Raw genomic sequence first — 25,956 nt, 5'->3', positions numbered from 1 at the left:
GCCCACGGCTGCACATGGAAGCTGACTGATGCGGAGGAGAGCAGATTCATATCTGGAGGCTCGTGCTTTCTCTGTGGAAGATGTAAGTCATGTCTTCAGTAAAGAGTGGGAAGGGAAAGGAAGGGTGGAAGTTGTGAGGACCGAAGAGGGATGATGTAGAAACTTCAGGGAGCCAGGCAGGGACGCAGAGGCAGGAACTGTGTGTGCTCTGAAGGCTGGAGGAACATGGGCGAGTACTCCCTGCCCAGGAGGATGCTGGAAGGCTTCACAAGGAGGTGACATTTACAGGGAATTTTATACAAAGAGGAAGAATCTGCTGAGTGGATGTAGGTGGAGGTGTTGGGTTCATATTTAAGAAAAGAAAATGTAGGGAAACATGGAAACAGGAAGAAATGAAAGTGCTTTAATGCAAGGACCTTCGACATTTGCTGGATCAGGACTTTCCCCAGCCTTAGGGACAGGCAGCATTCACACAGGTGCAGAGGACAAACACTGGTGTCAAATAGACTGCAGTAAACCTACTATTCTGGATATATGACAAGCATTAATCAACCAGGGTATTTATTCATTCATCCAACAAACTGTTATCATGTGCTATGGTAGTTGAAATTTGTTTTACCTTTAAATACAAAGAAATATGTTAGTCTCTTTGTCATGTCCAACTCTTTGGGAACACATGGACTGTAGCCTGTAGGCTTCTCTGTCAATGGAATTCTCCAGGCAAGAATACTGGAGTGGATAGTCATCCCCTTCTCCAAGGATCTTCCCGACCCAGGGATCAAACCCAGGTCTCCAGCATCGCAGGCAGATTCTTTACCATCTGAGCCACCAGGGAAGCCCATTAGCTTTAACAAAATAGAAGTCTGTTTCTCTTTTTTGTAAAAGACAACAAGACCTGTAAAAGAAGTGTGGCGGTCACCAGTGTGGTTAACTAGCAGAGTAGATTCAAAATACTATCAGGAACATGAGCTTTATTCTAGATTGTACCCAACCATTATAAGCATTTTGCCTCTTCCTTGAGCTTCCAAATGGCTACCAGAGCTCCAGCCATCACATCTGCATTCCAGTGCACACCCACTCCTTTTAAGGACATGTACTAAACCAGTTTTTGTCCTTCCCTAGATTGCTAGGGCTTGGCCGCTTCTCTGTCACCTCCTCTCCTAGACTGGCTATCTCAGCATCTCTGGGGTGAAGGCAGGCTGCATTACAGACTCTATTGCTCCCACCAGGCAGCATGATAGCAACTCTGGTACCCATGAAGGCTCTGACACTTCCCCTCACTCCTGGGCTCAGATGAGGCCCCACATCATTGGGGGTGGGACCTGGCCTTTCCCAAGGCTACCTCAGAAGTGATGCAAACAGGAGAAGAAGTGGGGAGGTCATACCCTATGGTTTAAAAATTGAAAAACAAGAGGTTTGAGACAGGATGCTGGCATATACACTGGTTTCCCTCCCCCTCTCCCCCAGATGGACTGTTACATTGGAGAGGAGTTCCGGATGACCGAGGAAACTGACACGTTTCTCTGGGAAGCTTTGAACAACTCAGTGAGGCATCTCTGTCTCTCCTGCCAGAGTCCCTTTTCCTGACCCCCGCTGCTCTGGGATGATACCTCCCAATGAAGTCTCTGTGCATCCACTTTTCAGGCTGTTGCCCAGGGAAGCACATGATGCTTCCAGAGTCCACACAGTGCTCAGGGCCACATCTCAAGGAGGGGGATATAGGAGCATGGCTATAGCTAGCCATAAATGAGAAAGGACATGTGGCACTGATTGCCATAATGATCCCAGCTAAAACTTGGAGCTCTTGTTACTAAGGAGGAGGAGAGAATGGCCATCAGGGGAGATAAATTGTAGGCTTGAGCAAGGCACACGTTCAGGCAGTGAGCCTGCCTCACTCAGAAATTGAAAGCACTACAAGGAATTAATGGTATGTACTGCTAACACAATGAGCTCGTGTCAGTAAGCAGGTAGCTGGGCTTTTCAGTGTAAAGCAGCATCGAGACAAATCTTGCCGTAGCCTTGAGTGGTGGATGCCAGAGTGACCCTGGTGATTTCCGAGGAACCAGCGAAGGAGAGCTGTAAACAGATACAGCAGCTCCACACCCATACCGGGAATGACACATTTCCAGAGAAAGCTTAAGGCACAAGTTCCTCGTATTTGCTGGCGGTTAAAACCCACGCTAGTATCAGTCCTTTTTGTAGGAAAAGCAGTCCTGCCTGGGTGACAGGAAGGAGGAATTTATAAGTTCCTGCAGCTCTGCACAAACACTGTGGAAGTGTGGAAGTGTTAGTCGCTCAATTGTGTCCAACTCTTTGCGACCCCATGGACTGTAGCTCGCCAGGCCCTTCTGTCCATGGGATTTCCCAGGCAGGAATACTGGAGTGGGTTGCCATTCCCTTCTCCAGGGGATCTTCCCTACCCAGTGATTGGACCAGGTCTCCTGCATTGCAGGCGGATTCCTTACCATCTGAGCCATCACAGGGTGCCCTTCAAATAAATGGTCTCCTTCAGATCCTCTGCTTACCCCCAATTGCAGGGTGCCCCCAGAACTTCTGCACACTCCCAAACACAGGGTACCCAATAGGAACCTCTGAGACACTCACTGTTTCTGGGAAGAAAAACATTCCAGTTAATAGTCAATTGAAATGCATTTAGAAGAATGAAGGAGAAAAAGATTGAAGCAATTAACCAGCATTTCCACTCCTCTGCTGACCTAATTACGTACCACTTGCAGGCAAACTCTGAAGCCTGTGACATTCAACATTCTGGGACAAAGTGCGGTTATCACATTGGCTAATTTAACTGTTTCTGGATTTGAAGCTAAAATCTCTTGAGTTTTCACTAAAGGTCCTTATTTGGGACTTGGAAGTTTTCTAGTCAGAGATAAAAAAAATACATGAAGTCTCCATTCATGGAAAACTGGGAGCCTGTGAAGTGGGAATTGAACAAAATGACTTTCAGTGTAGCAGGACCTAACTTCAGGGGAACATACGTTGATGGCCCCAGCTTTCTGTCCCATGGGAAATGGCACTTCAGGGAAGCTGGACAACTGTGGTGAAACAAATCCATCTGGTGTCAACCCAATAATGTGGAACAGATGAGCAATCCTGTCATTCCAGTACTGTCATTTCAGCCAACCCAGCAAGCAACCTCGTCAGGGTATGTTCCCATCCCTAATTTACAGATGAAAAAAATGAGGCTTGTGAGATGCAAGGAGCTTGTTCTGGGCTAAGCAAACACGAATTTGCGGTTTGGTCTTTTTGAGTTGAAATCCAACAGTATTTCCACCGTGATCCAGAAACAAGCTTTTGGCAAAATAAATTCATTTGTGTTCATTTCTTTCCAAAGGGAACCACTGACCCATATCCCTGCAGGATCCCTGGAGTGTAGTCAGAAGTTTCAAGCTGCAGTCCTGGGAGAGTTCGAACCCGTCTTTTGTGTCTCCATTTCCAGCAACAGAAAAGTAGTCTGGCAAAAGTGATCAGGACACAGTATCCCTCACCATCCAAACTGCAGTATCAAAGCAGGAACCGATATTATTGGCCCCCGAAGGACAGAGCTGTCCACATTGAGTGGAAGGCACAGGTGTAGATGCTGAGGAAGAAAGAAGAGAACTTTCCACGCACAGAGACGTCTGGTTTGCTTGCCTGCATCGATCAGCACATCATCAGCTTCAACACAGTGATTCTTGTATCGAACAAAAAGGAACAAAGTCATGCTGGTCACATTCATATTTTTCATCAGACCCCTTACTTGCCCATGAACAAGCCTTTACTGAGAACTAGAAAGTACCACATGGGATGGAAATAGAGTTGAATCCTAAAGAGCCCAGCACAGAGGAGAGCTGTTAGTCCAAGGACGATGCTGCTTGGGACCACAGAGCCTGTCTTAAACAAATATTCTGAGTCTTAACCTGCTGTCAGGTTCATGGTCAGCCTCAAGTGTTGGATGCTAAGCAGATGCCCATCTCTTCTCCTGGTGGTATCCCTGGATCCACAGCCTTTCCCACAACGTAGGTATCCCTGGATCCTGAGCTGGCCTGCTGATGAGACAAGCTGTGATAAATTCAGACAAATGTACCAGGGTCACATCCCACTACTGGGACAAAGATTTTCACCTGCATCTTTTGTATCTAGGTCTAGAGTTTGTTCCCTTTCATCAATGCCCTTTCCTGAATTCTAGGTTTTGTGGACAACAGTTTCTAAGCAACAGTTACTAGGTCAGAAAATCTCACATTTTTTCTTGCAGATACACCATTTATACAAACCTGTGATGAATGCATCACCAGCTGGCTCCTGAGAAACCTTACACTGGATCCACTATGGACATACCATAGGACACACCTGCATCCACTGTGGGGATGCACAGTCCCTTGATACCCGATCACTACCTTTGAGAAGACCTTTGTACTATTAAAATTAGAATAAATGTGAGCTGCAAAAGTCCCACTTAAGTGGCTCTTGCTCTCAGGGGGAAGTATGGACTGTGTGATACAAGATTCTGAGTCTGTCTTCTTGGGCCTCTGCCTTTTTAAGTTTGAGGGAAAACAAAACAGAAAGGTAGAACATTTACAGACAATCACTTTTAATTAAGAACAAAGGGACCCACCAGTCCCTAATCAGTACTAAAACATGTCAGAGGAAACAGCACGCAGTGAAAGGAAAAGAATATCAGCCTTTGTGTTCGTGTCTGGGAAGGTTCCCAGAGAGCATCATTGCTCCATCCACCCAGCTTCACTAGTCGGTCAAGTGTTATCCCAGATGCCTTCCGGGCACCACTTGGCACTGATATCTCTGAAGACAGGGCCTGTGATTCCTTCAGAGGAAAACAGAGTCTGATGATAAGAAAACGTGAGGTATTTAGTGGTAGTGTTCTTAAAAAACATCTTTTTTAAAAAGCGACCTGGTAAAGAACAGGAAGATGGCAGAGGAGGCTCTGGCCAAAACACCTGGCAAGTGCCCAGGAGACATATCTCTCCATCCATGAGGGCAACACCACACACCAGGAGCCCACATCACTCTGAGACAGGTGTTTGAGCAATGGACACATGTCACCCACCCAGCCTCCAAGAGGCAGGAAAAGGTCCATGCAGGTGACTGCACCTGATACATTAAATATCACAGACGTCAAAACCTCCAGCTATGGGCACAGAGAATCCAGCTGGGAGCCAGCATCCCAAGAGAAAGAGCTGTTACCCATGCCCCACTCTCAGGCATAAAATGCAACCCCCCAGAGATGGCAAAAGAGAACATACAATTTTATGGTGTCCAGGTTAACAAGAAGGTGGAAAAGGGAACAGGTTTTTAAATGCTGAATATGACTGTCCTAAAGCTTCCCTGGAAGCTCAGCTGGTAAAAAATCTGCCTGCAGAGCAGGAGACCCTATTTGATTTCTGGGCCAGAAAGATCCACTGGAGAAGGGATAAGCTACCCACTCCAGTATCCTTAGGCTTCCCTGGTGGCTCAGATGGTAAAGAATCCACCTGCAATGCGGGAGACCTGGGTTCGATCCCTGGGTTGGAAAGATCCCCTGGAGAAGAGTACAGGTACCCACTCCAGTATTCTGGCCTGGAGAATTCCATGGACTATCCATGGAGTCACAAAGAGTCAGACATGACTAAGCAACTTTCACTTCACATGACTGTCTTAAAAACCTCTAACCAGGCTCTGAAGAGAGAAGAGTCAGTTATTAGATACCAGAAATGAAGCAAAACAGGAACAAAAAGCTATGTTCCCCAAGGCCCTACCACCTGGAAATAGGCACAGTGATATTCTGGGTGGGAGGCAGGACAAGGACCCACTCAGGCAACTGAGATCCCAGTGCCCAACTGTGAGAACGGAAGGGCTGCCCATATCCCTCCCTGTGAAAAGAGGAGGCTAGAGGAATTCCAGCTGCCAGTCCTGGGATGTGTCAGGCAGGATTGCCATCTGCCTGGGGCCCTGAATGAGAAGAAAAAGGTTTCCCATGAGAAATCAAAACCTCAGGCTGTACCACATGCAAGTAAGGATTCAAAATCTGCACTGTTCATATGGTTTGGGGGATCTTAAGCCAAGAAATGAATGTGAAAACTTGTCCTGGACGGGTGAAACCTCTGGGCCCCCCAGAAGAAGAAAAACAAAGTCATTCCGTGGGAATATTTTCACAACTCAGGATACACGTGACTCAGTCCTCCCACACGTGATTCGGGCCCCCAGTCTGCTCAAGGCTTGGTCTCCACACGCCATTTCCAATTTCTTGTTAAAACTCTGCTAAGCGTGCAGATTGCAATCTCTGAATTTCCCACAAAAAGGGACCAAGGCTCCTTAAGGAATGGCTGACTCTGCACCTGGGGCAGAATGTGTAAAAGACACAAAGGGAACAATTGCTCTGATCTGAAAGCAAGGACACTAATAAAACATGAGGCTACTGCAAAAAGGAAATCAGGAGCCACTGAAAATGAGGCCGAATCACCATAGAAGGAACAGTAAGAGCAACACCAAAGATCATATGGACACAGCAGCATGTTAAAACAAAAGAAGATATTTAAATCATTGAGTACATAACAGTACTTTCTTCAAAAGTTATTATAGGAATGATCTCATTGTTTTGAAAACTGGCAAATAAAGAGAAAGCATCAAAGATGTATCCTGGTTTCCCTAAATAAACTCTTTCACTGGGTAGCTAATGAGAGAAAATTTTCTCTTCATAACAATATTCCAGCTACTAAATGATGAAAAAATTCTGGAACTAGAAATCTAAATTTTGTACTGCTAATGAGATTATGTATTGGGGAAATGAACATCAGTGGCTTTTGACATCACAAAGACAGACAAGCAGATATTCTATACTGTCTGATGGAAGTACATACCATCCATGAAACAGTCTTGCCCCCAAACAAATCCATCAATCAATTCAATCTAAATGCAAAATAAGTCTCTGAATTCAACTAATAGTTTGTAAGAAATACCGAAGACAGAGGGACAAGTAAGTTAAATAAAAATATGGGGAGGAAATCAACAAGATCCAAATAGTTGGGAATTCTATAAGGCAAATGACTGAATTTGAGAAAATAAGCCAGAAAGATAAAGAGGGAAGTCACAGATTAAAAGAGAATTATAAGGCATAGCAATCTTTTCCAATATACAAATCTTATCTAAATGCTGTGGTTTTTCAGTTGACAGTCATGTCCAACTCTGAGATCACATGGACTGCAGCACACCAGGCGTCACTGTCCTTCACCATTTCCCGGAGCTTGCTCAAACTCATGCCATCCAACCATCTCATCCTCTGTCATCCCCTTTTCCTCCTGCCTCCAATCTTTCCCAGCATTAGGATCTTTTCTAATGAGCTGGCTCTTCATATCAGGTGGCCAAAGTATTGGAGCTTTAGCTTTAGCATCAGTCCTTCCAATGAATATTCAGGACTGATTTCCTTTAGGGTTGACTGGTTTGATCTCCTTGCAGTCCAAGGGACTCTCAAGAGTCTTCTCCAACACCACAGTTCAAAAGTATCAGTTCTTCAGTGCTTAGCTTTCTTTATGGTCCAACTCTCACATCCATACATGACTACTGTAAAAACCATAGCTTTAACTATACGGACCTTATCTAAACAGTCATTCAAATAATTAATAAAAAATGTAATTATACAACATGAGTAAGTGGGATTGTGAGGTACACAGGACTGATTCAATATTTGAAAATCAATTAACGTAATCTATCACATCAACAGGCAAAAGAAGAAAAATTATACTGTCATATCAATTGATGTAGAGAAAGCATTTTAAAAAATACACTTATCTATGGTAAAAAATAAAAAATTGGCTTGTAGGAATAGAGTAGAACTTCTTCACCTTGAGAAGAACATATACCCTCCTACACACACACACAAAACAAGAAAGTTGCTATAGCTAATATCATAGTTAATTAATGGTAAGAAAGTAGATGCTTTCCCCCAAGAGGTGAAATAAGTCAAAGATGTCTCCTCTTACCACTCCTACTAGGTGTTGTATTACAAGTGCTAACTAGTGCAATACAAGAAGAAAGGAAATAAAATAATGAATTAGAAAAGAAGAAATAACACTGATTTTACTCACAGATAACATAATTGACTACATAGAAAATCCCAAAGAATGAACAACAACAAAACACATCTTGGAATTAATAATCAAGCATAGAAAGATTGCAGTATACAGGTTAATATAAAAAGTCAATTGCTTTCCTATCCTGGTAATGAGCAATTGAAATCTGAAATTAAAAACACAGTGTCATTTACAATAGCACCAAAAATGAATTTATGTATAAATCTAACCAGAAATACACAGGATATATATGCAGAAAATGACAAATTATTAGGGAAAAAAATCAAAGATTATGATTGGAAGACTCAATATTATTAAGAAATCAGTTCTTCTCAACTTGGTTAAAAATTCAATGAAATTTCAATTAAATGTCAGCAAACTGAATTTTCTGAGTTTAAAGTTTATATGGAATAGTCAAAGATCTAAAATATCCAAAACAGTATTGGAAAAAAAAAAAAAGAGGAGAAAGAAGCAGAAGAACAAAGGTGAAGAACTGATATTATTTCACTTAAACACTTACTATAGAGCTACAGTAATCAAGGCTACATGGCAGTGATGAAAGATCAGACAGAAACAATGGAACAGAATAGAGCCTAGAATCACCTGACATGAATATAGTCAACTCATCTTCAGTAAAATGTTGTTGGTTTATTGTTTAGTCACTAAGTCATGTCTGACTGTTTCACTACCCCATGGACTATAGCCCTCCAGGCTGCTCCTCTGTCCATGGGATTCTCCAGGCAAGAATACTGGAGTGGGTTGCCATTCCCTTCTCCAGAGGATCTTCCCAACCCAGGGACCAAACCCAGGTCTCCTACATGGCAGGCGGATTCTTTACCGTCTGAGCCACCAGAAAAGCCATGCAAGAATACTGGAGTGGGTTATTCCCAACTCAGGGATCGAATTTGTGTCTCTTGCACACATCTCCTGAGTTGCAGGCAGATTCTTTATCACTCTGAGCAGCCAGGGAAGCCCTTTAATCAATTAGCAGAGGTAATTTAGTGGAGAAATGATAGCATGTTTATTTTTGTTTGTTTGTTTGTCTTTTAATTTGGCCATGCCGAGCAGCTTGTGGGATCTTAGTTCCCTGATCAGTTGAATCTAGGCCCTCAGCAGTGAAAGTGTGGAGTCCTAACCAATAAACCACCAGGGAATTCTCAATAGCCATTTTTTTTTTAATGGTGCTGGAACAACTGGATATTCTTAATGAAATATAACATGCCAAAAAAAAAAAAAAAAAGATGAACATAACATATACCTTACACCTGTCACAAAAACTAACACAAAGATCAAAAACCTAAAATGTAAGACTCTAAAATTTCTAGAAGAAAAGAAAAATACTCTAGGTGATTTGGGGTTTGACAATGAGTTTTCATACAGACCAAAAGCACAATCCATGAAAGAAAAATTTAGACTATATTAAAGTTTAAAACTTCTGCTCTGAAAAAGACATTGTCAAGAGAGTAACAGAAAAGCCATGAACTGGAAGAAAAATATGTAAAACACATGTTTGGTAAAGGACTCATACCCAAAACACAGGCATATCTTGGAAATATTACAAGTTCAGTTCCAGATCATATCAATAAAGCAAATATAACAATAAAGTGAATCACATTAATTTTTTGGTTTCCAGTGCACATAAAAGTTACGTAGTCTATTAAGAGTGTTAATCGGACTTCCCTGGTGGCTCAGATGGTAAAGAATCTGCCTGCAACGCAGGAGACCCGGGCTCAACCCCTGTGTCAGGAAGATCCCCTGGAGAAGGAAATGGCTACCCACTCCAGTATTCTTGCCTGGAGAATTAAATTGACAAAGAAGGCTGGCGGACTGTAGTCTCTCCGGTCACAAAGAGTCGGACATGACTGAGCAACTAGCAAAAAGTGTATAGTAGTCTTATGTCTGAATAAAAAATACGCATACTTTAATTAAAAATACTTTCTGGTTAAAAATACCATCATTTGAAACATTAGTGAGTGATAATCTTTTTGCAACATTAATATCAAAAACCTCTGATCACAGGTAACTGTAACAAATATAATAGTGATGAAAAAGCTTGAAATATTGCAACAATTACTAAAATGTGACACAGGAGCATGAAGTGAGCAGATGCCATTGGAAAAATTATACCAACAGACTTCCTTGACCCCCAGTTGCCACAAACCTTCAACTTGTAAAGAAAACAGTATCTGCAAATCTTGCTAAAGCAAAGCACAATAAGATGAGGTATGCTTGTATATCCAAAAATACTCTAAAAATTCACTATTAATTAAAAAACTACTTGCTTTAAAATAACTACAAAATCTGGATAGACATCTCATAAAGAAATATATATAAATGACAAATAAGCACATGAAAAGATGGTGAGCATAATTTGTTGTTAAAGAATTACAAATTAAAATAACAATGATGAACTTCCCTAGTCCACTGGCTAAGACTCCATGCTCCCAGTGCAGGGGACCTGGGTTTCATCCCTGGCCAGGGAACCATATTCCACATGCAGTAACTAAGACCCAGCATAGCCAAATCAAAAAAAAAAGAAAAAAAAAGAGAATTTTTAAAAAATAGCGATGAGGTATGACAACACACCTATTAAAATAACAAAAATCCAAAAACAGACGGCACCAAATGCTGGTGAGGATGTGGAACAACAGAAACTCTCATCCATTGCTGGTGGGAACGCAAAATGGCACAGCCACTTTGGGACACAGTTTAGCATTTTCTTACAAAGTTAAGCATCGTTATATGAAACTGCTTGGGCTGTTATAACAGAATACCACACACTGAGTAGCTCAGACACAACAGATATCAAGACAAAAGAGAAACAAAGAAAATCGTAACTTAATGATAGAAAGAATGACTTTCCAAGAATTTATAATGCTATTATCTTTGGGAAGAACTAACAGCATAGCATCAAAAGAATTAAAACAAAATCTAACATAATTTCCCAGAGAAAGTGAAAAATATGCAATCATACTAAGAGATTATATTACTCTCCCAGAAAATGCAAAAAGAAAAATTTAGGATTTTGTTTTGAATCCTGTTGAGTATACCTATCTAGGAGTCATTTGCAAAACCCTGCATCCAACAAATGGAAATTGCAACTGTGCATTTCTAGTATGCCTGGAGTGTTTTCTAAAAGAGACCACCCACCAGGCCACAAAAGAAGTCTCAACCCATGCTTCAAAATCAATATCATGTAAACCACATTCTTTATCGGATGGCAAAGTCAGAAATCAATAACAATAAGATAACAGAAAATATCCTAATATCTAAAATTTTTAAAGTATATTTCAAAAACATGTGTGTATCACCAGGTCATCTTGCCTTTCACTATGTCACCCCATCATAGGCTGCTGACTTCCAGTTCTAAGCTGCTCTCTCTGTTCTCAGTGAGATGAATGAGAAACTTCTACAACTCACTCATGATGCTGAGGTCAAGGGTACAGTGGGCAGGAGAGGGTGGGTGGGATGTGGTGCAGCTAATGCATCTAAATATGCAACACTGATATTTCCCCTGGAGAGGAAAGCTTTCCCAGCTTTATGCAAGGCCCTCATTGAGTGGTATCCTCCAAGAGGCCCAAAAGGAATTGGATTCCACCCTTCTGGGAGTCTCTCACATGCATCATTTTTGTCTGGAGAGAACAGAGCCAGAAAAGACACAGCTGACCAACTGCCCTCCCTTTTCCCTCAGAAATCAGGTCTGTCTGGAGTCAGGTCTATCTGATTCTTCTTTCTGGCATCTGGAAACTTGTCTATGCCATGCTCTCAAAGCAATGCTTCTTTCCCAGTGAAAAAGACATGGGTTAAAATTCATGTGTAAAGGCTATAAGAGAAAATGATCAATAAGAATTATTAGTTTTACTAATATTAACTAGTAGATATTTTTAAATCTCATTCATGCTTTCAAAATTGATCCCCATTGTACCTACCCATACTGGAACAGAGAAAAATGCCCACACATGATGGAAAGATGAGAGGAGGTAAAGGTGAGCTAACTTGCTCTTGCTTTTTAGTGAGATTTCAATAGTGTTGCTGTTCTTATTGATGTTTCTAACAATGATAATTCAAAATTTGGACATTTTGGCATTATTTAAAGAAAACCAAAATGAGAAAAACGTATCTAAATTACCAAAGTAAACAAAAAGTAAAAGACTACAGAACAAAAGCAAGAGAAATATTTTTAAATAAACAGTAGATACCAGTTAAAAAGACTACATTGATTTGATATGTTCATAAATGTGATATAACCTTATTTGCTTAAAATAGAAAGAAGTTCAGAATAGGTTATTAAATAAAATCCAACTATATGTTACAAAAAGAAGCATACAAAATAATATTTGAGAAAAACTTGCTAACCATTCATATTTGTATTACTAAACAAGAAATAATTTTAATGAGATGGCTCAGTTTAATCTAAAATAGAATATTATATAAGTAAACATATATTTTGGAGAAGGAAATGGCAACCCACTCCAGTATTCTTGCCTAGAAAATCCTGTAAACAGAGGAGCCTAGTAGGCTCTGTGGGGTCGAGAAATTTGACACAACTTAGCAACTGAACAACAACAACAAATATATATTTGACAAATCGACCTAAAAAGAAATAGGAAATCTAACAAATCAATAACAATGGAAGAATTTGCAGAAATAAAAGCTACTTTGATTCCCAAATGCCTCATCCAGATAGTTTTATGTGGAAAGTCTTCAAAATTTTCAAGAAATAAATAACTACTAACACAACTTATTCAAGAATACAGCAAAGAAATCATCCAGATTCTTGTTTTTTTTCAAGGTCAGCAAGACACTAGTACTTAACTAATATTAAATAGAAATAGACCAGCCTTACATGAGAAAGCAATGTCAACATCTTTGTAAAGAATTAGCAAATATAACTTTAATAGTGTTTTAGAAGGAGAACACACTCTACCCAAGTTGAGTTCATTCCAGTAATGCAAAACTGTTCAGTGTTAAGAAACCCATTGATGTAATTCACTGTATCGGTCAGGGTTCAGCTACAAAAACCAGAATCCTCTCTAGCTGGTTTAGAACAGAAAGAGATTCATTGTGGACGGTTGAGTGGCTCACAGAAGTCCAGACAGGGCCAGAGAAACAGACACCAGGATGGGCTTTTGAGAAAAGCTCCCAAAGCAGCCGGGAAGGGGCACCTTCTCCCTCTTCAATCAGAAACCCACTGGCTCTCCAGCACCACCCTGACACCGCCAATTTGGAGAAGGCCACAGCCAAGAAACTGCCTCCATCAGAAAGCCACTAGAATCAGGAAGGTCTGACTGGAAAGACCACTGCCAGCTCCAGGGTCACACCACCCTGCTGTGACCCATCGAATGGGTGCCCTGTGTCCTGCGGGTCGGGCTTCGCAACCACAGAAACCGGACTTGCTCTCCTCTGCTCATCCCTTCACCAGCAAGTCAGCGTCTCCACTGCCATGTTTGTGAGCAGAAACATAGTTGCAGCCGAAGTACAGCCCTCTTGGCCCTCTGCCTTGCAAATCTCAGGCCAAGTCATCTGACTTTTAAACCTAAATGGAATACAGAAGCCCAACTTGAAAGGGGTCTGAGAATCACGCATTTGAGCTTTCCTGTCACTGCAATGCAGGAAGGCCATCTAGGAGGGGAGAGTGGAGCCATCATATCCTCTGAGCCCTCCTGCGACTTCTCAACATTCCTCCATGCCATTCTCATAGTAGTCATGCCCCCAAAACAGCCCCTATCTGCTCCTCCTTCAAAATGCAACCCTCCCCACCTCCAAGGAACACACCCACCTCTTCCAGGAAGTGAAGACCTGGATCTCATCTGTCACTGGATCTACAGCTGAGAGCTGTTTTCTCCTCACCTAGTTCCATAAAAACCCCTGCTCGGTATCCTGGAATAATCTAAGGACTAAACTGCAGTGTTAACGTCAATAGCATACCCTAAATAAATCAGTAGTGGGGAAATAGCAGAGGAAAATTGGTTAACATGCTTAAATATAAGCCATCCAAACAGTCCTAATTTCACCAATCGGTCATGAGGCCAAAGTTGACATGAGATGAATAGATAGAAGACTGATAGGCAGAAATAGATAAATGATAGACCAGTTTATTATTATTAGTTATATACGTCTAACCAGTCAAACCAGTGTGAATGCTCAGTCATGTCTGACTCTTAGGGACCCAATGGACTGTAGCCAGGCAGGTTCCTCTGTCAATGGGATTTTTCAGGCAAGAATACTGGAGTGAATCGTCATTTCCTCCTCCAGGGGACCTTCCCAACTCAGGGATTGAACCCTTGTCTCCTATATTGCTGGAAGACTCTTTAACCACTGAGTCAACTTGTTGTAAATCATGCATTTTAATTGGACATATTTATAATTCTTGCATTTTAACTGAACAGTTCAGTGGTTTTTAATATATTCACAGACTTATGTAAACATAATCACAATCACCTTTAGAACATTTTCATTATCCCAAAAAGAAATTCCACATCCATCAGCAGTCATTGCCCATATTGCCCTAAACTCTCCCAGCCCAGCCCTAGACAACCATTATTCTATTTTCTGACTCTTTAGAGTCACCTGTCCTGGATATTTCATATCAACTGAATTATCTATGTGGCCTTTTTGGACTAATTTCTTTCACTTACTGTATTTTCAGGACTCATCCATGCTGTAGTGTGTACTAGAGTTTCATTAAATTTCATTTCTGAATAATACTCCATTGTATGTGTGTGCCACATTTTACTTTTCCATTCACTACTTCCCATTTTTGTTTATTCTGAATAATTCTGCTACCAAGATGGGTATGTCTGTTTTTGTGTGGACATGTGCTTCTTTATTCTTGCATGTAGCCTCAGAAGCGAAATTGACTAGTCACATATTAACCTATGTTCAACCCTTTGAAGAACTCTCAGACTGTTTTCCAGTTACACTAGCAGGGAATAAGGATTCCATTTCTCTTCTATTTGGTGTTTGTCCTCACCAACATTTGTTATTGTTTGTCTTTTTGATGACAGTCATCCTCCTGGGTGTGAAGTGATAGCTCATTGTAATTTTGATTTGCATTTCCTTGTTAGCTAATGATGTTGAGCATCTTTTCATGTGTTTATTGGCCATTTTTATATCTTCCCTGGAGAAATATTTTGTCAGATCCTTTGCTGTTTTTTAAATTTGATTGCTTAATGTCTTTATAAGAAGAAAGGAGAGTGTGTACACAGTAATGGAGTTATTAACCTTCCAGTTCTCATCTCAGATTTCTGCATTTGTTTCTGTGGATCTGAGTTACCATCTGGTGGCATTTCCTTGCTTCAATACAATTTTGTGATCTTATTGTCAATATATTACATTTCTGCTGGAGACAAGTAGACAGACATCCTTTCAGGGAAGACTGGTTAAATAAGTCCCAATCCATACTGTGGAATACACTGTGGTCTCTTAAAAAAATCAGGTGAATCAACATGTGCTGACTCAGAATCATGTCCAGAATATAATGTGATGTAAAACATACATACACTGAAAGCAAAACAGTACCCACTTATGGCTTCCATCTGTGCAAAAGTCCATAACACATACAGATTGAGGCGTCCCCCAAGTGCTATATACTAAACAGTAACTTCCTCTGGCAATGGCATATGTGAGCTTAAGGAGTGACAAAGATGCTCATGTATCCTTCATGGGAATCACTGCTGCTTCTGGAGTTATAAGGAGCATGAAATTTATTTTATCTTTTAACACCTGATAGTGACTAAGACGGCCATGTCCTGAAAGGCAGGCATTCTCAGTGATGAGAAAGGGACCACACTACCAGACTGTACTGAGCTCATGAGGGGCCATTCAGAGTCTCAGCAGAAAGAAAGTCTTCAGGTCTGTTGTCCTGATGAGAAATGACAGTCTCTTAGGGAGACTTGGGCTTCCCAAACCAGAACTTGGGCTATTTCAGTCATAAGGACTAAAGGTCAGTAAGAAAAGAGAACCAAAGTCATTTCACCCATAGGGAAAGGCTCAAGGATAGGGGATGACCCAGAACAGCCCCCTCCCCTGCCCCTGTAACTGCCCAGGAGACAACTCTTGCTTTTGACAGGATGACTTGCCCCTCTGCAGGTCCCTAAACCCAGGTCCCTGAATCCATCTGCTCTCCTCCTAATCCATCCCATATATTTTGGGTAAAGCTGCCCTTGGAAGAAATGACCAGCTCATTCATTAGGGTCATTTACAACCTGTGAGAATGAGACCCATCTTTTCCAGGAAATTTTGTTGCTGTTGTTGTTCAGTCGCAAAGTCGTGTCTAACTCTTTGCAACTTCATGGACTACAGCACACCAGGCTTCCCTATCCTTCACGATCTCCTAGAGTTTACTCAAACTCATGTCCATTGAGTCAGTGATGCCATCCAACCATCTTGTCTTCTATCGCCTCCTTCTCCTCCTGTCTTCAATCTTTCCCAGCATCAAAATCTTTTCCAAAGAGTCAGCTGTTAGTATCAGGTGGCCAAAGTATTGGAGCTTCAGCTTCAGCTTCAGTCCTTCCAATGAATACTCAGTGTTGATTTCCTTTAGGATGGACTGGTTTGATCTCTTTGCAGTCCAAGGGACTCTCAAGAGTCTTTTCCAGCACCACAATTTGAAAGCATTGATTCTTCTGTGCTCAGCTTGCTTTATTGGTACAACTCTCACATCCACACATGACTACTGCAAAATCCATAGCTTGGACTATCCAGACCTTAGTCGGCAAAGTGATGTCTCTGCTTTTTAATACATTGTCTAGGTTGTAATAGCTTTTCTTCCAAGGAGCAAGCATCTTTTCATTTTATGGCTGCAGTCACTGTCCACAGTGATATTGGAGCCCAAGAAAACTAAAAACATATATATTTTTTATTTTTTAAGAAATATATTTTACTTAAAAAATACTCAACTCAGAAACTACACCAAGATGGTAAAATGAGCATTGTGAGACCACACACACACACACACACACCCTTGGAAAACATGTAGAGGGTCCTCCAGTTGGACTTGAATTGTGAGAAATTCCCCAGAGGACGAGGGACACAGGGTTGAGTGTGATGAGCCGGGGATGCCCCACACTGGAGCATAGGCAGGCCGCAGAAGCTGTTGTCACTGAAAGGATGACCACCGCACCGTCAGCAAAACAGAGGCACCACCTCACTGTACCGCATCACAGGCAGGCTGAAGCCCAGGACTAAAACCGCAGACCTTCACTGGGAAGAAAATGAATCTGGTACCTGAGAGGACAGCTGGGCTTCAGTTAGCTGTCAACTGATGCGAGGGACACAGAGGGCAAGACAGACATGCTGTCTTCTCCGCAGCTGTCCCCGGAGTCGAGGGTGAGGGGATATAACGGGGGGCACTTGCAGGCCAGGCCCTCTGCATCCTGCCTCGATCCAGGTGGGGCCTGCCTGCTGCACAGGGAAGCCTGGCCCCACCCACAGGAGCCCAGCAGGTCTGCCCAAGGCTAGGGCCCATTGGAGGTTCCCAGGCTGACACCACATGCTGTGTCCCTATCATAGCCTCTGTCAGGAGGAAGATGGCAGTGAGGATCCCATCAGCTGTGTGCCTTCTCAATTTCAGAACCTGAATAGAGAGGAGGGTGGGTCCCTCACTTTCACTACCTCCCAAGCAGGCGGAGTCCCTGGCCCTCCTCTGCAGAGTGCAGGGAGTTGGCCAGAGCTACACCCTGGCCGCAGCAGGAAAGGCCCTCATCCTAACCCCCAAGACACCTCCTGAGAAGTAGGATGCATGGCCTGAGTCTGCAGTGCTCAAGTGTGGCCTGGGAGACCCTGGGAGTTCCCCGAACCCCTCTCAGGGCCACGTAAAGTCAAGATTGTTTGCATAATAATACTATGTGATATTCCCCTTTCATTCTCATTCCCCAGTGAGTATGCAGAGGTGAGCAGTGGACATTTCTGGAGGCCACGTGAAGCGTTAGCAAGCCCATCACTCCAGCAACCACGTCTGTGCAAATGAACTCGTGTTTTAAGACTGTTAGCTTATGTAGTAAATACTGTTAGATGCACCTACACAAAAGTCTCAAGGGGTTCTGCATGATTTTTAAGAGTGAGCCCAAAGTTTGACAGTCAGACATGCAAATGCCTCTCCCTAAGCATGCCCACTTCCTCAGTGTTCACTCCTTGGGTAGATGAGGACGTCCAATGTGGGGTCCCCGTGGCCCTTGCTTTAGCTCAACAAGAGACTCTGTGAAGTCTGAGTCATAGCACATCCCACTAAAATCCATTCAGAATAAGATTCAGAATCTGATGTGACAGAAGTTCCCGGGGGGAACCATTGATCCACTAGCAGTAGGCTGGGGCTCCTCTGCCTGGATCCATAAGAAGTGCCTGGGATCGATGTCACCAGCCTGCTCCCGTGGTCCCAACTGGGGACTCTGCCCACAACTCCCACCTTTTCATACCACCTCCCTCCTCACGGACTCTAAGCCACCATGCTGGCACTGTTGGCACAGCCAAGTTCAGGCGGGGCCTGGACTCCATGCCCCGCCAGCTGCGCCCTTGCCTGAGAGGACCTGTTCAGAGGTCACTTCCCCAGGGGCCCTGGCCTAAATCCTCACAACTCTCCAATAGTCCATGTCCCTTCACACATTCCTGGACCTTGTCACAGCAACTTGTTCACTTGGGCGTGGGGGGCCCCAACAAAGGGGTCAGCATGATCCGGTATGTGCTAAACAAAGGGATGGTCCCGGGAGGAGGATGCATTTCATATGATCAGAACTAAATATTGCGGTATCTTCTACAGAGCCTGCTGAGCTTTTCCAGCAAATTAATCTCATCCAATTGCCTGGAGAATCCCCATGGACAGAGGAGCCTGGCGGGTTACAGTCCCTGGGGTCACAAAGAGTCAGACACGACTGAGTGAGCACTCAAGTTACCTCTCCCAAACACTATTTTAAAATTTTATTTTATCAAATTAAAACATGCCTGTAGTATTTTGAAAAAAAAAAAAACTAAAAGAGATGAAGTATTGCTGAAAGAAATTGAAGAAAATCTAAATAAACAAGAAATATGTCAGATTCTCAGGACACGCTTACTATGATGACTCTCCCCAAACTGAAGTGCAGACTCAATGCAAGAGACTCCAGAATTCTCTATCATGAACCCTGATTTCTTCTTGTAAGTCAAATCCAGTTTTACCATCGTCTGCATTCAGCCCACACCGGCGCAGCCTACCCTGACCTCGACATAAGTTCCCACTGCTCCCACGTCAGCTCCAGCTCACCGTCACCCTGTGGCCCCGAGGTCACCCTCTGGGCTCTTCCTTGTGGGAAGTCCTGGGGTACTCCTGAAGCTGTCCCTCCTACTCCTGTTTCCACAGATGCCAAAGTCTGTCCTTTATTTTCCTGAAAGTTCACTCCAACAACACTCCCTCAGTATTCCCACTGCTTCACCAAGACCACATCTGCCAGACTAAACCACCCTCCCCACCAGAGCTCTCCCTGGCACACGTGCCCCGTCTGCCAACAGCCTGAATCACAACTTCTGAGAACTCTGCTGTATCATTTAAGTAAGGCACAAACCATGGTCCCAGTGTCCCTCCAAGAGCCCTGTCTTCCCAACAACCCTGACACATGCCCTGTCCCGCAAAAACGATGGTGCCTTTATAGCCCAATCAGCCCATAGCACGCTTTCACCCAGATTCTTGCTTAGTATAGGAATTTCCTCCTATCACTTTTGGGTCCTTTCTCCTCTTCACTGTCCTCCTTATACAAACCTTCCTTGGCCTTCAAGGGCTAGCTTTTATGTCAGCCTATGTGTGCATGCGTGCTAAGTTGTTTTAGTTTTGTCCAACTCTTTGCAAGCCCATAGACTGTAGTCTGCTAGGCGCCTCTGTCCATGGGATTCTCCAGGCAAGAATACTGGAGTGGGTTGCCATTCCCTTTTCCAGGGGATCTCCTGCATTGCATGAAGATTCTTTACCATCTGAGTCACCATAGGTCTTTCCATTTCTGGAATCCTGATCCAGTTTCCTTCTGTACCACATGCTTTGGAATCAACCTCCCTTTAATGACAACGCACATTGTGCCTTTGACATAAGATTTTCTTACCTGTCACGATGGCCAAGCCCACAGAGGAGCAGCCCCTGGGAGAGGTTTTCATTTGCAAAGGAAAATACAAACTGTGCCCCTCAAGTGATTACACATGAAAATTAAGGGTCACAATGAATAATATTCAGTAAATACAAGGCATATCATTTTAAAGTCATTATCATACCTCACCTTCTTTCTCAAGAATTACTTATCTAAATGTATAGATCATAGTGTAGAGCCAGACCTCAGCAAGCATCTGGTGTCAGTATTTGCCAAACTTCCCAGAAGAATCCACTGGGCTGCTTGATTTAAAGATAAAAATTCCAGCCTCCCCCCATCTCTAATCCAGGGAAGGGACCTACTAATGTAAATCTGTGTGAGATTTTTAAATGTTTTTAATTTTTATTGGAATATCCTTGGTTTACAATGTTGTGTTTATTGTTTCTACTGTAACTACTGTTTCTACTCTTCTACTGTAGTCATGTCCAACCCTTTGACACCTGTTCAACTATAGCCTACCAGACTCTTCTGACCATGGAATTCTCCAAACAGGAGTACTGGAATGGGTTGCCATTCCTTTCTCCAGGGGATCTTCCCAATCCAGGGATCAAACCCGGGTCTCCTACATTGCAGGCAGATTCTTAACCATTTGAGCCACCAGGGAAGACCATGTATACATATATCCGCTCTTTTTTGGATTTCCTTTCCAATTAGGTCACCACAGAGCAATGAAAAAGTTCCCTGTATTATGCAGTAAGTTCTCAATAGTTAACTATTTTATACATAAAAGTGTGTATAATCCCAGTCTCCCAATCCATCCCATTTCCCCTTCCCCTTTGGTATCCATGTGTTTATTCTCTGTGTATGAAATTTTTTTTGAAGGGAAACGTTTCTTATTACCCTGTTTTACAGATGAGGAGATCAATTGAAGGTCAGAGTGGTTCAGCGAAACACCCAAGGGGCAACCTTGGAAATGGTGGGTTAGGGATCCAAACTGTAGTCTCTGAACTTGCAAGTCTAGCACTTTTCAGTAATCCAGAGTTTGCATCTGCAATTCCCCAGGGACAAAGCAAGAACTACCACCCAGCAGGCTGCCATCTGCCCTTTATCTCACTCATTTTTGTTTTGTTTTGTTTTTCCTTGCTTATGTGATGTAAATGAAGGTCACTAGCATTTATTAATAGGAGGAATGCAGGCTAGGTGAGTTACAGGTGCTGCCTGCCCTCATCCTAGCCACAGATTTTTGAAGCGGAGTCTACCTCCAAATTGTGAATGAGAAGGTAAGAAAATTCAAGTACACATTCATACTCAAAATATGAGCCTACAATCTGCGCCTGGCAGGGTATAACACTGGCAACTGAAAGACAGCCCTACTGGCCTTCAAGCTGATGAGCTTATAGGTAAGAATCAATGCATTTACCAGGGAAAACGAATACAGATTTTGATCAGTCCTATCAAAGAAATAAAGAATGCAGTGATAGCGAGCAAGCCAGGCCTGCTCAGAAAAAAGGTTTGTGTGTGAGGGGCAGGGCTGTTCTGGACTTAGAAGGTCCCAGCCCCACCCCTGAGGTTCCCACTCAGCAGGTGGGTGGGTCCAAAAACATGTATTTCTAACCAGTTTCCAGGGAACCACTTTAAGAACCAATTTAAACCACACCGCATCAAAAGCTCCACTCCAGTCTCCTCTCCGGTTTAGGATTTCCTTCTTAAATGCCAGAACACGAAAAGCAGCGAATGTGGACTGGAGATACGTCACCTTCTTTCAACAGAAGCTGCTGCCCTGAGCCGTGTCTCCCAGTGGTTGGGCAGTGGCTTCAGTGAAGTGAGGACCAGCACCAGGGCAGCAGCTTCCTGGAGCGATTGTTTCATTCACTAACATTACAGCTGCCCCAGCTTTCCAGGAACTGACCTTTTCTGCTCACATAAAAATAGCCATTTCTCATAAACTATTTAGTGAGACTCATCTCACAGCTGGAACCATCAGCCTCACAAAACGGGAGCTTTGCTCGTGGCTGGAGGAAGTGGCCAGAAGGGCACAACCAAGGCCAAAGTCATGTCTCCCTCTTGTTATATTTAAGGCAAGGAGGCATTTTAGCTCTGGGTCAATGAGAATGGACTCAGTGACTGAGGGAGGACAGGAAGCCGCTCTGAGCATGGGGGTGGCCCTCTGCTCTGATCACCAGCACTAAAGCCACAAGTCTGAGCCTGGAAATGCCCAGAGCTTTCCATCCTGATCTGGCTGCAGATGGAGCCAGCCCTCAGCTCTCCCTTTGACTTTTGCATTTGTCCTGCTGGTTCTTGGGCTCACTTTCTTCAGTTGGCAGTGGTTTCATCAGAAGTGAGATGCAGATGTGGACAGAACAGACTGTGGACACAGCGTGGGAAGGAGAGGGTGGGGGGAATTGAGAGAGTAGCATTTGCATATATACACTATCTTGTATAAAACAGATAGCTAGTGGGAAACTGCCGTGTAACACAGGAAGCCTAGCCCAGTGCTCTGTGACAACCTAGAGGGGTGGGATGGGGTGGGGGGTGGAGAGGATGGGAGGGAGGCCCAAGAGGGGGGTATATATATATAGTTATATAGTTATATAGTTATGACTGATTCTCATTGTATGAAAGAAACCAACATAACACTGTAAAACAATTATCCTCCAATTAAAAAATAAATTAAAAAAAAAAAAGAATAAAAAGAAGTCTCCCATCTCTCACTCTGTCATCTGCAGTGTCATAAACATGCTTTCGTAGAAGGGCCTGCCTATTACAAGTTCCTAGACTTACATCACCACATGCCAGCAAATTTCAGATTGCTTTCAGAAAGGCAGCATCAATACGTAAGTAGTATAGGTGGGCTGTATATGTGTGGATGTGCATGCATATTTGCGTGTGTGTGTGTGTATGCGTACATGTGTGTGCGTGTGTGTGCTATAACCTCTCATACAGCTCCTCCTTAAAGGATTTCCAAGCACTCTTTCTAAATGAGAATGCTACTGGAACAGCCAGCCCCACAACTCCAACTTCCCAGTTTAAATATGCTTTTTAAAATTTTATTTTGCTTCCTTTGCCTTCAGACAGATCTTGTGTCAAACTCATGTGGTAGGTTAGCACTTCTTTAAAGTAAAGTTTTTTATTCCCTTCCCCAACCTCCCACACTCAGGAAATAATGTAAATAACACTATCTGAGACTCAAATTGTGTTGGAGTAAAAGGACTCTCAGCTTTCTATCCAAAATACATCTAAACTCCTCTATCATACTATCATATTTTAAGCTTTTCCCAAGAAATCCAAATTAACTTTAGGCCATTATTTAGCAAAGATGTCTTTGCTAGGATTTATAAGTTTTTGTAAGCCCTTAGACATGCAGGGATATCTGCTGAATATTGCTTCTGCCGTAACTGGGACTGCAGCAGCCTCCCACATAAAGCTATGCCTTGCTATGGGGTGACCAGGCCAGTCCACTGTCCCATCCTAACACTTGAGCACAGAGTGCAGCTTTGCATCTTTGTCCCAAGTCCCAACAGGGAACAGGCATGAGGACCATGAATTTAATGATGAAGAATACTGAGTGGATTAGCCAGGGATCTTCAGAGAAATGGAAACTATAAGGTATAGACATATATGCAGAAAGAGTTTTATTATAAGGAATTGAGGCTGACAAGCCTCAAGAGGCTGAAAAGACCCAAGATCTGCAGACAGCTAGCTAGAAACCCAGGAGAGCTGATGCTGTCGTTCTGGATTGAATCCCAGGAAAAGTGATGGTGGAAGTTCCAGGCTGAAGGCTGGAAGACTTGAGACCCAAGAAGAACCAATATTTCAGCCTGAGTCCAAAGAGAAAGACTGATGCCCCAGCCCAATAATCAGGATGAAAAAATTTTCTATTACTTTGCCCTTCTGTTCTATTCAGGTCTTCAACTGATTGGATGAAGCCCACCATACTGGAGAAGTAATCTGCTTATTCGGTCTATAGATTCAAATGCTAATCTTACCCAGAAATACTCTCCCAGGATCATGTTTGGCAAAGCATATGGGCACCCCTGGTCCAGTTAAATTAACACATGAGACTAACTGTAAGTGAGAAATCACAAGAGGCCCCCAGATGCGCTGCCCAGGGCAGGGTGGTAGGGGTTGTTGGACAACTGAAGGCAGCAGGTGTATTCGGTGCTGCAGACTCTGGTAAGGGGGCAAAAGGCCAAAAGTACACGGCCCCAGACAGTGCTCTCAAAGCTGTGGTCCCATAACCACAGCCACCTCACCCAGGCCCAGCTACACTGACACAGATTTCCCAACACGTTCACTGGAGACAGGCCAGGAGTGCTTGCGTTACCAGGTGTTGCTCTGAGCCACGCTTCTACCCTATATGACTGTAGCCCATGTCAGCACTGGGATCCCAGGGGCTCGGCTCAACTCAGAGGCCAAAACTCAGCCCCATCAGAACCCGAACACGGCCACCCGCTTCCTCCCCTATGCCCAGCCCTGGTGGCCCTGGAAACATCAAGCCTGAACTGGGCTTGAGAGATGCTCTCCTCCACTCTGCTTGAAGGTGCTCAACCTCCCAGTCCTCTCCTAGCGCAGACCTCTCAGGGCCCATCCTACAAGTTATCCAGACGGATAAGGATGTCAGCACCCTAGATTCCTTAGAGGATCCACACCCTCCACATCCAACTAAGGAGTGATATGTATGCAGCAAAGGAAACAGACATAATCCAAGAGGCCGTATGGCTTTCCCAAACCTAGGAAGTGAAAAGTGTTATTTGCTCAGCTATGTCTGACTCTTTGCAACCCCATGAACTTTAGCCCACCAGGCTCCTCTGTTCATGGGAATTCTCCAGGCAGGAATACTGCAGTGGGTTGCCATTCCCTTCTCCAAGGAATCTCCCAAACCCAGGAATCGAACCCAGGTCTCCTGTGTTGCAGGCAGACTCTTTACCATCTGAGCCACCAGGAAAACCCTACAATCCAAGAGGCAGCATAGCTTTCCCAAACCTTGGAAGTTTCATCCCAAAGGGGGATGAATTTGAGAAAGACACCAAGGGCTCTCTTCCATCCCAGAGGCCAACCTGCTTTCTGTCAGGGCAGGAGGGGCACCTTCTCACCCATTTGTGCAGAGGGGTAGGAGCCCTGTCCTCCGGCAGGGCGTGAGGTCAGAGCAGCACCACAGAGCTGGGCCATGGCCTCAGACAGCTCTTGTGCCATGAAAAGCACCCCCAAGTGTCAGGGCCACCTACAGAGCCTGTGCCCGAAACCCGCCGGGTCTGGATGCTGGAAGGGCACATGGGCCAAGGTAGGTGGGCTTTCTGGAGAGAGGGGGCCCAGCCCAGAGCCTCCACTCCATGGTGTTACTGCCCCACCTGGGCCTCAGCTGTCAATGAATGTGAAATTTGGTTTCCTTCTGCGCTGTCCTGAGAGTTTTACATCAACTTTCTTAATTGCTGTTTAAGTCACAGAACATCAGGGCAGAAAGGAAATGGAGATTGTGGGACCTGTCCTAGATAGGGCTATCTCACCTGGGACTAGAAATGCCACCCCTTGCCCTCCTTCCCACTCTTACCTCCCCCATCCCATCCCATCTTTTCCACCCCCATCCCACCCCATCACCTCCCCCAGCTCCTCCTTCCATCCACTTCCCCCACGATCCTCATCTCCTCTACTCCATATCCCCCACCCCATTCCATCTCTCTCACCTCTCAACTCCACTCTATTGGGTTCCCCACCAGCCACAGTGGCAAGACTGCTGGGAAAGAAAGGCTGTGCTGTGCCCACATCTTGGGATCCCTGACTGTCCCCAAGGCCAGTCTAGCTCATGCTCTGAAATGGGCACTATGGAGTCATCTGGACCCATGTGACCTCTGCAGTCA

The sequence above is a fragment of the Dama dama genome, chromosome 16 (genome assembly GCF_033118175.1).
Source record: "Dama dama isolate Ldn47 chromosome 16, ASM3311817v1, whole genome shotgun sequence".
Taxonomy (NCBI): domain Eukaryota; kingdom Metazoa; phylum Chordata; class Mammalia; order Artiodactyla; family Cervidae; genus Dama; species Dama dama.
The sequence above is the reverse complement of the archived record's forward strand: the minus strand, read 5'-3'. Positions refer to the sequence as shown.